Genomic DNA, 12,765 nt, shown 5'->3' with positions numbered 1-12,765 from the left:
TCTGATCTGTATGCCTTTTATTTTCTCTTCTTAGTTTATTGTACTGTGTAGAACTCCCAGTAGTATGTTGAATAGTTGTAATGACAAAGAACATCCTTGTCTTGCTCTTGATATTATGGGGAAAGAATTCAGTCTTTCACTATTAAATATGCTGTTAGCTGCAGGTGTTTGATAGATATTATGAAATCAATTTTAGGAAGTTCCCTCCTATTCCTATTTTTGAGAGTTTTTTTTTTTTTTAAATCATGACTGGGGGTTGAACTTTGTCAAACACTTTTTCTGCTTCCATTAGCATGATTGTGATTTTTTTCTTTAGATTGTTTATATGGTGGGTTATACTGCTTGATTTTCAAATATTGAATGAGTCTTACATCCCTAAAATAAACTCCACCTGGTCATGGTATATAATTATTTTTATATAATTATTTTTATACATAGCTGAATGCTATTTGCTATTTATTAAGGAATTTTGCATTTATCTTCACGATAAATTAGTCTCTAGTTTTCTTACATTGTCTTTTTGTAGTTTTGGTATCAGAATAGCTTCATAAGATGAAGCTTTTCTATTTTCTGGAAGAGAGTGATAGGATTGATGTAATTCTTTAAATATTTGGTAGAATTTTCCAGTGAAACCAACTGGATCCGGAATTTTCTGTTTTGGAAGGACTTGTATGAAATGGATTCGTTTCCCAAAAAGCACAAGCTACCACAACCCACACAACAAATACAGATAATTTGAATAGCCTTATACCTAAGAAAATTTAATTAATAATCTGGAAACTTCTTTCCAAAACAGAAAATGTGTAGAGTTGTTTGAAGTATTCCTTTATTTTTCTTTTGATGCCTGCACGTCTATAGTGATGGTTAGTCTTTTTGATTCCAGATACTGGTAATGTGTGTCTTCTCTCTGTCAGTGTTGTTGAAGGCTTATCAATGTTGTTGATCTTTTCAAAGAATCAGTTTGGGCTTTAATCTATTCTCCCTATTGTTTGTCTCTTCAATTTTATTGGTTTTTGTTCTTTATTATTCTTTCTTATGCCTGCTTTGGGTTCATTTGCTCCTTTTTACAAATTAAAAAAAAAAAAAAAACTAGTTTCTGGGAGCACCTGGGTGGTTCACTCAGTTAAGCATCTGACTTCAGCTCAGGTCACAATCTCACGGTTGGTGGATTTGAGCCCTGAGTCGGGCTCTGTGTTAACAGCTCAGAGCCTGCAGCCTGCTTTGGATTCTGTCTTTCCCTCTCTCTCTCTGCCCCTTCCTCACTTCTGTTCTCTCTCTCTCTCAAAAATAAATAAATAAACTTAAAAAATAGTTTCTAGAGATGAGAATTTCAATTATTAACTTGAGACTTCTCCTCTTTCCTAACATACTTAGTGCTATAAAATTCCCTCTCAGAACTGCGCTAGCTGAGCCTCACAAATTTTGTTATGTTGTATTTTCATTTTCATTTACTTCAATGTATTTTTAAAAATTCCCTTAAGAATTCCTCTTTGACCCACAGATGTTTTAGAAGTTTGTTGTTTCAGTTCTAAGTACTTAGAGATTTTCCTGTAATGTTTCCATTATTGATTCCTGGTCTGATTCCGCTGTAGTCAGAGAATACACTGAATGATTTCAATTCTTCAAATTTGTTGAGGTTTGTTTTATGGATTATGGCCTATCCTGGCATATATTTTGTGGCACTTGAAAAGAATGTCTTTTCCCCTGTTGCCGGGTGGACTATAAACATAAATCAGATCTGGTTGACTGATCATGTTGCTGTGTTCTCTGTACTGGCTGGTTTTCCATCTAGTTGTTCTATGAATTGTTAAAAAAAAGGTGTGTTGAGGTTTCCAACTCTAACTATAGAGTTGTCTATTCTTTCAGTTATCAGCTTTTGTTTCACATATTTTGCTCTGTTTGGTACATATTTAGGATTTGTGTGCAAAATATTATGTTTGCTATGTCTCTTTGGTAGATTGACCCTTTTATCATTATGTAATGTCCCTCTGTCCCTGGTCTTTTTTTTTTTTTTTTTTCTTTTTTGCTCAGAAGTCTTCTTTATCTGATCTTAATATAACCATTCTTGCTTGCTTCTGATTAATGTTTGTATGATATATCTTTTTTCTATCTTTTTACTTTCACTCTCCTATATTGATATATTTGAAGGTAGTTTCTTGTAGACAGCATCTAGTTGGGTCATTTTTTTTTTTTTTTTTAATTTTTAAGTAAGCTCTATGCCCAATGTGGGGCTTGAACTCACAACCCTGAGATCAAGAGTCAAATGCTCTACCAACTGAGCCAGCCAAGCACCCAAGCTGGGTCATTTTTTTAAATCTATTGTGTCAACTGCTTTCTTATAATTTGTATACTTAGGCCATTTACATTTAATGTAATTACTGACATGCTTGGGTTATGGTCTGCCATTTTACTTTTTGTTTCCTGTTTGTTCTTTATTTTCCCTTTCTTTATTTTCATTTTCCAGCCTTATTGTGGATACTGGAACATTTCTTAGAATTTCATTTTTATTTATCTATAGTTTTTTTAGTATATCTCTTTGTATGGCTTTTTAATGGTTGTTCTTCATATTACCCTAAATATATGTAACTTGTCAGCATCTATTATTTTTTTCATTTATTTTTTTATTTAATTTTTTAATGTTTATTTGTTTTTGAGAGAGACAGAGAGACAGAGCATGAATGATGGAATGCAGAGAGAGAAGGAGACACAGAATGTGAGGTAGGGTTCCAGGCTCTGAGCTGTCAGCACAGAGCCCAAAGCAGGGCTCGAAGTCACAAACTGTGAGATCATGACTTGAGCCAAAGTTGGACACTTAACAGACTGAGCCACCCAGGCACCCTGTGAGCCTATTGTTTTTAATGTTATACCAGTGCAATTAGATTCCTTAACTCCCTTTACATCATTTTACTCTCCCTCATTTATAAAATAACTTTCTTTTTTTTTAAGTTTATTTATTTGAGAGAGAGAGAATGTGCATGAGTGTATGTGGGGGAGGGGCAGAGAGAGAGAATCCCAAACAAGCTTTGCACTGTCAGTGCAGAGCCCAACTTGAGGCTCAAACTCTCGAATTGTGATATCATGACCTGAGCTGAAAGCAAGAGTCGATACTTAACTGACTGAGCCACCCAGGCACCCCTAAAAAATAACTTTCTTAAACATTTCTTCTACTACACTGAGTTACATCAATGTTAAAATTTTTGTTTCAATCATCTAATTTAGAAAACTAAGAGGAGAAGGAAGCTTATTGTATTTATCCCTATTTTTACTCTTTGTTTTATTCTTTCTTCCATACTGATGTTCCCTCTTCCATCATTCCCTTTTTGTTTAGAGAAATTTCCTTTAGCTATTTTTTTAAGATGAGCCTACTGGTGACACATTACTAGGTATTCCTTCAGCTGAAAATGTCTATTTCCCCTTCATTCCTGAAGGATGTTTTCATTGCTTGGGTTGACAGTTCCTTCAACATTTGAAAATATTCTGCCTCTTACTTCTGGCCTCTATGGTTTCTGATGAGGAATTCACTATCTAATTGTTTCTCCTTATAGATAAGGTCTCATTTCACTCTTGCTGCTTTCAAATCTTTTCTTTGACTTTATTTTTCAGAACTTTGACTAAGATGTATCTTAGTGTGGATTTTTTTAGGTTAATCCTGTTTGGGGTTTTACTCAACTTCTTGAAACTATAGGTCTGTGTCTTTTACCAAGTTTGGAAGACTTTCAGCAATTGTTTCTTCAAATACTTTTTTGGTCTCATCGTCCTCTTTCTTTCCTTCTAGCATGCCGATGATACACATGGTATACAATTTTTATATCCCTTTGGGTCCCCTGAGGCCCTGTCTCCCCACCCCCACCCCCCAATTTTGATTCTATTTTCTCTGTTGTTCACATTGGGTAATTTATTATTATTTTTTTCATTTTTATCTATTTTTGAGACAGAGAGAGAGAAAGAGAGAGAGGTGGAGAGGCAGAGAGACAGGGAGATGCAGAATCCAAAGCAGGCTCCAGGCTCTGACCTGTCAGCACAGAGCCCAATGCAGGGCTTGAACCCAGGAACTGTGAGATCATGACCTGAGCCAAAGTCAGAGGCTTAACCTACTGAGCCACCCAGGTGCCTCAGATTGGGTACTTTCTATTATTTTATGTGTAAGTACACTGATTCTTTCCTTTGTTTCTTGTATTCTACTGTTGAACCCACTCATTAAACACTTTTTACTTCATTTATTATATTTTTCAATTTCTAGGAAACTGAAAAACATAGCAAAATTTAAAAAGAACACAAAAATCAAGCCAAAACATTTTTTTTTTTGATGTTGCAAAGGGAAGCAACTCTTTTCTGCTTCCTAAGAAACGAATACATTGATGGGGAGACAAGGGGTTGAATGACCATGCAGACTGATACGACTCGCACTTGGAAAGGTCTTGCTTTCATTCAACATCTCTCTCTAGAACATGTCCTGGGAGTTCCTCTCCAGAAAAATGTGGCTGTTCTGGGCATAACTGACTCCCAGAGACAGGGCAGGCAGTTGAGGCAGGAACAAGCAATCTTTCAGCATTAAGCTGTAAAATACTACAGTACTGGGTGCTACAGAGCTTTCTTCCTCTGGCCTTTTCTTTTCTGTTTTTATGTATATATGTATGTATGTATGTATGTATGTATATTTCAGAGAAAGAGAGCTTGAGCAGAGGGGAGAGAGGCGGAGAGGGAGAGGGAGAGAGAGAGGGAGAGGGAGAAGGAGAGGGAGAGACGGAGAGAGAGAGGAAGAGAGGGAGGGAGTTTCTCTCTCTCTTCTTCTCTCTTTCTTTCGTTCTTTCTTTCTTCTTTCTTTCGTCTCTTCTCTTTCTCGCTCTCTCTCGTCTCTCTCTCTCTCTCTCTCTCTCTTTCTCCTCCTCTCCATACTCAGCACAGAGCCCAACACTGGGATCATGACCTGAACTGAAATCAAGAGTCCATCACTCAACCAAACTGAGCCACCAGGTGCCCCTTCTGGCTTTTTCAATCCCACCCCACCACTTCCTATTTTAACCCTTCTGCTCCCTCAGATCCTTAATCTTTTGCATGTTATTTTATACTTTTTCTCTCCTCTGGCATCATCTTCCGCTGGCATCCTGCTTGTTCACCTGGTCGCCAACCCTTTTGGTGTGTATTAATGGCATTTTGTTCATGTGTTGCTTCTCTGACCCAGCTCCGTGGACTGGGGCTCTTGACCTGGCTAAATACCACCCTACACATTTTAGATTGTTCACTTTCAACAATGCTTATGTTGCTCTCCAAAGCTAATGGAATGCAGATCTTTCTTTCTTCTCTTCAGGTGGGGGTGAGGAGACTGATTTTCAAGGCCTCCTCTCTCTAGGAGATGTTTCTATGTGATCACCAGCTGCTTCTTGTACACGCTTCTTCCATACCAAACCCATCACGTGGAGGCAGGAAGAGACATGGGGTAGGAGGACAAATTAACAACTGAAAATCTTGATAAATACTAAACAGCAAATAACTAAAAAATAACTAGGCAGAAGTAGTCTACTTTTAGGAATTTCATTTGTGCCTTTGTGCTGGGGGCGAGGAGGAGGGAGAGAGAGGGCTGTGGAAAAGGGACTGGAAATGTTAATGTTCTCTGGAGGTGGAGGCACTAAGAATTCCCCAGGCAGACAGCACCACCCCACCCCCTCCCTGAAATAACTCTTTCTCAGCTTTCTCAGGCTTCCACAGCTCTGCAAATGGCTCCCTCTTGGTGCTGCAAATGGCATGCCTGTTTTTGACAGCAGAGAGGAAAAGCAGCTAAGAGATTCCAGGCTGCTGTGCTCCTCAACTTCACCTTCTCACTATTGTAGAATAGCCTGGCCATCTTTTGACCTCAGTCCCAGAGAGCAGAGGGTAGTTGGGAACAGTGCGTGCCACCTGTATGTCTCTGAGGGTCTGGTGTGCTGGGTGTGACATGGCAAAGCTATTAATCCCACATGACACAATCTGCATGGTAGATCTCACAGAGTAGGAGTTCCACATGTCCCCCATAAAGGCTTCTGCTGGATACTCCTACTGCCCCCTTCTAAGATTGGAGACACAGATAAACAATCCTGATCCTTTCATGGCCAGGATCTCCTGGTCTAATAAAATGGAGGAAAGTGAGTCTGTTAAATTCTGTTTCTGTCATTTTCCCCTCCTTGGTGAGAAATTCAATTACACTACGAATTAATATGGATCACTAGCGCTGAAGGAAGATACAACACGAGGAAAATAAATGGTTCCCACTTAGATGAGTTACATGCACTTTTGAGCTCTTCATCATATCTGTCCCATGCAAGCAGCAGAGAGGGAGTATCTTGAGCCTGAGTCTTCCCCTCCCGCTCCCCTAATCCCTTCTCCATAACATGTACTTGATAACACAGAGAGCAAAAAGAAATAAAAACCTTCCTTCTTCTTCCCTACTTCCAAAATCTCCACATCTTTATCTCCCCCTCCTTCTTTCATGGCTTGGATGAAGAGGGAGCATCCTCCACGCAAAGGTTAATCCCTCCATTTACATCCTGATTCTCCCCCTCCAGCATCATCCACAACTCACTCCATCCCTTAATCCCATCACCCCTCTTACATCCTCAGGATGCCACTACCCTGGGCTCCTCAGAGGCTGGCAAACAGCCTCGGCCTCTCTAATCCTGAAAACCTGCCTTCCATTTTGTTATTCTTTACCATCTCATATCTCTCCTTCTGTTCTCCATCACAACTCCTAAAAGAGAGATCTACGCAGATTACTTCCCTCTCCCTTACTTTATTTACTCCTTAACCCGTTGCAACCAGACCCCCATCTGCTTTCTCTAAGGTCCCTAATGATTTCCACGTAGCCAAAAGCAATGGTCTTGACCTTTCTGTTCAGCTCTTCTGAAAACACTCTGCCTTTGGATTCCATGATAGTACAATATCCTAGCTTTCCTGGGTCCTATCTGTCTCTCCCTAGGCTCTTCTACCATCTTTTCCTCTTCTGACCATCCCATAATCATGGGCAGTCCCCACAGGCAAAGATTGCTAGATTTAGCAAATGAAAATACAGAATACCCAGTTAAATTTGAATTTCAAATCAACAACGTATATATATTTTTGAGTGGAAGTGTACCTAAATACTGCAAGGAACATTCTTATACTAAAATATGATTCTTCGTTGATCTGAAATGCAATCTTAACTGAACATCTTGTATTTTATCTGGCAATTCTACCATAGTTGTTTCTTCAATGCTCATCTCTTCTAACTTTCTCCCTTATGAGGTTTTTGATGCTCAGGCTTCAATGATTACCTTTTATCAGGTAACTTCTAAAATTTCATCCGCAGCAGTTTCCCCTCTCTCCCTCCCTCTTCTCCCTCTCCCTCTTCCTCTCCCTTTTCCTCTCTCCCTCTCGCATGCATTCCTCTGTTCTCTCCTGGGTATTTTATAGTATATTCAATTTATTTTATATAAAGTCAAACTTATTATTTTTGACCCCAAAACCTTTTCTACCTGGCTTCTCTATTTCTACTAATACCTCCTCCGCCCTCCCAGCCACCTCAATTACAAATCCAGCAGTCCTCCCTAGTCAAGTGGCTGAATATTGGTTAATGTTACTACTCTCACTGGCATCATCAGATCTTTTTTCCCATTAACATGGATACTGCTAATAGAGGCCCCTGTCATCTCTATAGGACTTATATAAACCATACTAGGCTAGTGAAATCATCTTCTGATTAGTCCCCCTACTTCTATTCTCATTCACCTTCCACTCTTCCACACTCAGTTCATACCCTAATTAAAGCACAGGTGTGGCTATGCCATTTCCTTGATTAAGGAAGCTTCTAGTGGCTCCTGGTTAAAATTCAAACTCCCTAGCCAGCATTCAGGGCCTCCCATAAGTTGATTTTTCTCCTCTTAGTCTCCGTGTCATCTCCTCTATGCACCCCAAACCTCAGACACATCAGAACACCATGTCTGGGGGTTTCCTATCTCTGCTCACACTCAAACTTAGAAGTAGACTACTTTGAGCATGACTCTTACAATTTGTGCATAAATGGGTGTTCACTAAATACTGTTGAATTTGTGAAATCAGCTCTAAGTTATCCATATTAACAGAAATTAAGTAATTAAATCCACAAACCATATATGTGATAAAACAAATGAATTCACTTTTCTACAAACCCATTTTTTTCTTTCTACCAATTAGGGGCAATGTCAAGCTTGTATAAACATCTCATGCCTTGTGATGTCAAGTCACAACTGGACTCTGATAGAGGACCTGCAGGGGCACAGACAGACAGAGATCTCACCTATTCTCTGCTGCCTCTCTTGACTTACTTTTTGAACTCTGATACCTTCTCAATATCCCCCAGTTCTTACAAATGAAAGGTAATATTCTCTGTAAATGTACTTGAATTCTCTGTTACATAAATTTCCAAATGACAGTATATTCTAAACTGTCGCCAACCCCACATACTGATCCAAAAACATCTGAGTGCTTTGATAAGCTGAATCAGAGGTCTACATCAGACCAGACAGTAAAGGTTTTCAGCTTTGCAAACCACATGGTCCCTTTTGCAACTACTCAACTCAGCCATTGTGTCCCCAAAGCAGCCACAGACAACACAAAAACAAATGAGCAGGTCTGTGTGCCAATAAAACTTTTCCTACAAAAACAGGCAGCTGGACTGTGGGTCATTGTTTGCTGACCTTCTGACCTCAATTAAGTTCCTGAGGAACCATTTACTTCATGTTTTCTTTCCTAAGTATATCTCACTATGGTAGTCACTTGATTAGAAAGAAGGCTGGAATTTCATCTGATATAGTCTTTTCTTTTTTCACAAAATTACACTTAAACCAAAGCCAGGACCCCAGAGTGGGTGAGGGGAAACAGGAAGTGGGGTCCTGAAGCCCACTCTGGAACTCTCCTCCCAGCTGAGTGGACACCACCCCAGGGTGGCGGCAAGATGAGGCTAATGGAATGGGTAGCACACTCTCCTTGGGCACAAATCTTACAAAGGCACCAAAAAACTCAGCAATCAAAATAAATAATACTTTAATGCAATATTTTTGAAAATCAAAAACATCTACAATAAACAAAATATCAACGGTTTAAATAAAGACAGGATTACAATTACTGATTTTTTTTCTTTTGTCTCAGGCTCTAATATGACTGTGCACAACACTGTTTCTGATCTTATCTTTATGTAAAATGTTGATAGTGTGTTCATCATGATTTTTTGCATGAATTTTAATTAAAAAATATTGTATTTAACATTATTTACCTTGATTATGGAGTTCTACAGTGCCCGCTTCAATTCTGTGCCAAAGCGAGTGCCCCATTCACCTCCCTCCCCACCCCTTCAAATCAAGCCCATGTCACCTTTTGCACTATCAGAATCCATGACCATTTTAGAGAATGATAGACATCTCTTTAATGTTACCTTTAAACTAGATCATTCCTCTTGGCTGCTTTGATACCATCTTGATGGGGCGCCTGGGTGGCGCAGTCGGTTAAGCGTCCGACTTCAGCCAGGTCACGATCTCGCGGTCCGGGAGTTCGAGCCCCGCGTCAGGCTCTGGGCTGATGGCTCGGACCTGGAGCCTGTTTCCGATTCTGTGTCTCCCTCTCTCTCTGCCCCTCCCCCGTTCATGCTCTGTCTCTCTCTGTCTCAAAAATAAATAAAACGTTGAAAAAAAATTTAAAAAAAAAGATACCATCATGATTACTGGATCTGCCACATACACAGGTAGATTTGATGCATGTGGAAAATCTTGGGCCAGACTCTCTAGAGTCACTTTTTTTTTTTTTTAACATTTATTTATTTTTGAGAGACAGAGAGAAACAGAGCGTGAGCAGGGGAGGGCCAGAGAGAGGGAGACACAGAATCTGAAGCAGGCTCCAGATTGCGGGGCTTGAACCCACAAACTGTGAGCTCATGACCTGAGCTAAAGTCAGACGCTTAACCAACTGAGCCACCCAGGCGCCCCTCTCTAGAGTCACTTCTTAAGGGACATATTGAGAGGGAATAACATTTTATTAAACACATACTAAGTGCCAAGTGGCACTATGCTAAGAAACTTTACACCCATCATTTCATTTAATCCTTATGACAATCTCATGAGGTTTGATTCTACTCTTTTGCCTTCATGATGAAACAGAAGCTCAGATAAAATGAGATTATCAAAAATACTAAAGCCAGGCTGAAGCCTTCTGCTACCTCACATTATCTGTCAAGAAGCTGACATTTTGGACATGATTAAGGCACTTTATTGCCTTCCTACCTTACACTTGTACAGAATCACTCTCATTTATAAAGAGCTTTCAAATGCTTCGTCTCATTTGAGCTTTACAATAATCCATGAAGGTAAAAATCTCATATTTTTAGATATTCTAGCAGGAACTCATCAAGTACATTTTATGAGTGAGAACATAGAAACTATAAGTAACATAACCCAAGGTCACCAGCTAATAAGTAGCAAAACTAGAATTAAAAACCCAGATCATCTGAGGCTTGGTGAGTTTTCATTACCTCTTTTCCACTCCAGAGGAACACACCCAGCATAGGTATCTTTGACCCAATACCATCCATGTCCATATCACAGTGAGTAACTTGAGGAATAATATCTGAGAAATTTTGATCAGAGGAAATCAGCATTTAAGGGAAGGAAGCTAAAGCATGGAGCACTGTCTACCCTGATGAGGAAGATCTGAGGAAAACAGGGGCATCAGAAACAGAGAAGGATACCTAGGGAGTGGGGGGTTTAAGGGAATGTAGGGGGTGTTAGAAGGATGGCACCATGAAGAGGATCCGAAGCAAAGCCAACCTTGGCCGGCGTCACCTCTGACAAAGGTCATTTCCTCTTGGAGCTTGGAGCCATTGTAATTATAACCAAAGCAATTGTAATCAAAGCAACTTCTGTTCAAACCCCTCACCTTTCTGGATTCCATGCTTCAAGAAAGCAAAGGAACAATTTCCAACTTGCAGTTGTTCCACATGCCGCCATGATTTTGTCATCAAGAGGAGCATCACACAGAACACTGTGGAGACCATTCAGATGGGGGAAATAATCAACCCAAAGTGAGGACAGGATGCGGGAACAGAGAAGAGCGATGCAAGACATTAGGACATCATTTCCAACCCAAAGCTGGGGAGAAAATGGCAGGCACTCTATTTTGGAAAGAAATCACATTTCATGTTATTCCAGGCAACTTCCAAGGAGGCATCAGCCCATGTGACAGGTCACACCTGATATTATATCTCGGTAACAAGATGCACAACAGGCAGTCTCAAGTGTTTAAAATAGTTGAATGTGCAAAATTTCACAGTCAGTCACAAGTTCATAAGAGCTGTGTGCCTCTTTCACTGAGGAGATGCCACACCATGCTGGGATTCCACAGGGCAACATGGCTTCTCCATTCTTCAAAATAGAGCAGCTCAAACAATGCTCTGGCAATTTTTAACCACACAGGAATAGAAACACCCCAGGCAGAGTGTGAGAGACCAATCTTGTAAACAGCAGGATGGCAAGGTATAAACAAGAATCAAGGAAGACATACAGATTAAAAAAAGTCATCGCTTTTGACAAGGACAATAAGATGGGAATAAATTCAGGCCCAAATATCATGGAACAACAAAAGCTCAGAGAAGCGCTAAATCACAAGCCAGGTGGCGGCAGGAATTTGCAATGATCCATTCCAATCTGCCAACTCGTCCCTTTTGGCACCAGGCTAGATTGCACAGACTCCTCTTCCAGTTTCACATGCTTAGGGATTGTTTTTTGGTTTTGGTTTTTCCATCCATGAAGCACAACCATCGTTTTCAAGGCTGGTGCAACTTTCCCAAGTCACATCTTTCTTCTTCCCTGACCCCACAAACAATGTTGTTTTGGACAACCACAAACCACACTAGTCCCCTCTTTCATTTGACTGAGTCATTTTCTTGCATGCAGAGAAAATATGTTCATAAACTTATATTAAGTCTTAGTATATCTTTTATATGATCACTAGTGTACTACAGGAAAACACTAGCATCTTCTATCCTTTCCATCACTCTACCAATAATTAAGCACTGAGCACATACTCTCAACAGTGGCCTGGGGATAACAGAATGAGCTGGGTCCTGGCTTTGAGGACCACACAGTCCAATGGAGGAGACAGAGTCTGAAACAAACAATTCAGAGAAGGGGTGAAGTTACCCTACCCATCCTCTGTACAGTAACAATGTTGGGAACACAATGCATGGGTTCCACTGATACTTCTTCCACTCCCCAGTAGGCTGCTTCTAAGCCAAAAATGCCTCTGCAGGCAAACTGATCAGAGGATTATGTACCTAAGGCTAAGTAAGCACAGACAGACACTGAACAGCACTCATGTTTTCCTATGAGGACAGGAAGTCCTTTCTAGGACGTTCTCCTCCTTCAATACCTTGCTCTACATACTTGTTCTCAGCCTCAGACCTCCAACAGCCTTGGTTGGACTTACAATCCTCCCTAGCTCTAGTTGTTATCATTATTACTACTATTATTATTATTTTAAGTGTTTATTTATTTTTGAGAGAGAGAGAGCACACGAGCAGGGGAAAGGCAGAGAGAGGGGACAGAGGATCTGAAGTGGGCTTTGAGCTGACAGCCGTGAGCCCAATGTGGGGCTCAAACTCACAAACTGTGAGATAACGACCTGAGCCAAAGTCAGACGCTCAACCGAGTCACCCTGGCACCCCACTCTAGTTATTATTACTGATGGCTCCCATGTTATGCATGTTTATTATGTGCCAAGAATGGCTATACT

At 40.2% G+C, this 12,765-nt stretch overlaps 1 protein-coding gene across 2 annotated transcripts in view; it reads right to left on the bottom strand.

Moving 5' to 3' along the window:
• Positions 1–12,765, bottom strand: part of NCALD (neurocalcin delta) — a 401,347-nt gene that overhangs the window by 169,584 nt on the left and 218,998 nt on the right. The gene's annotated exons all lie outside the window — the stretch shown is intronic.

This window comes from Lynx canadensis, chromosome F2, assembly GCF_007474595.2.
Source record: "Lynx canadensis isolate LIC74 chromosome F2, mLynCan4.pri.v2, whole genome shotgun sequence".
Taxonomy (NCBI): domain Eukaryota; kingdom Metazoa; phylum Chordata; class Mammalia; order Carnivora; family Felidae; genus Lynx; species Lynx canadensis.
This window is presented reverse-complemented; position numbering and strand designations above follow the sequence as displayed.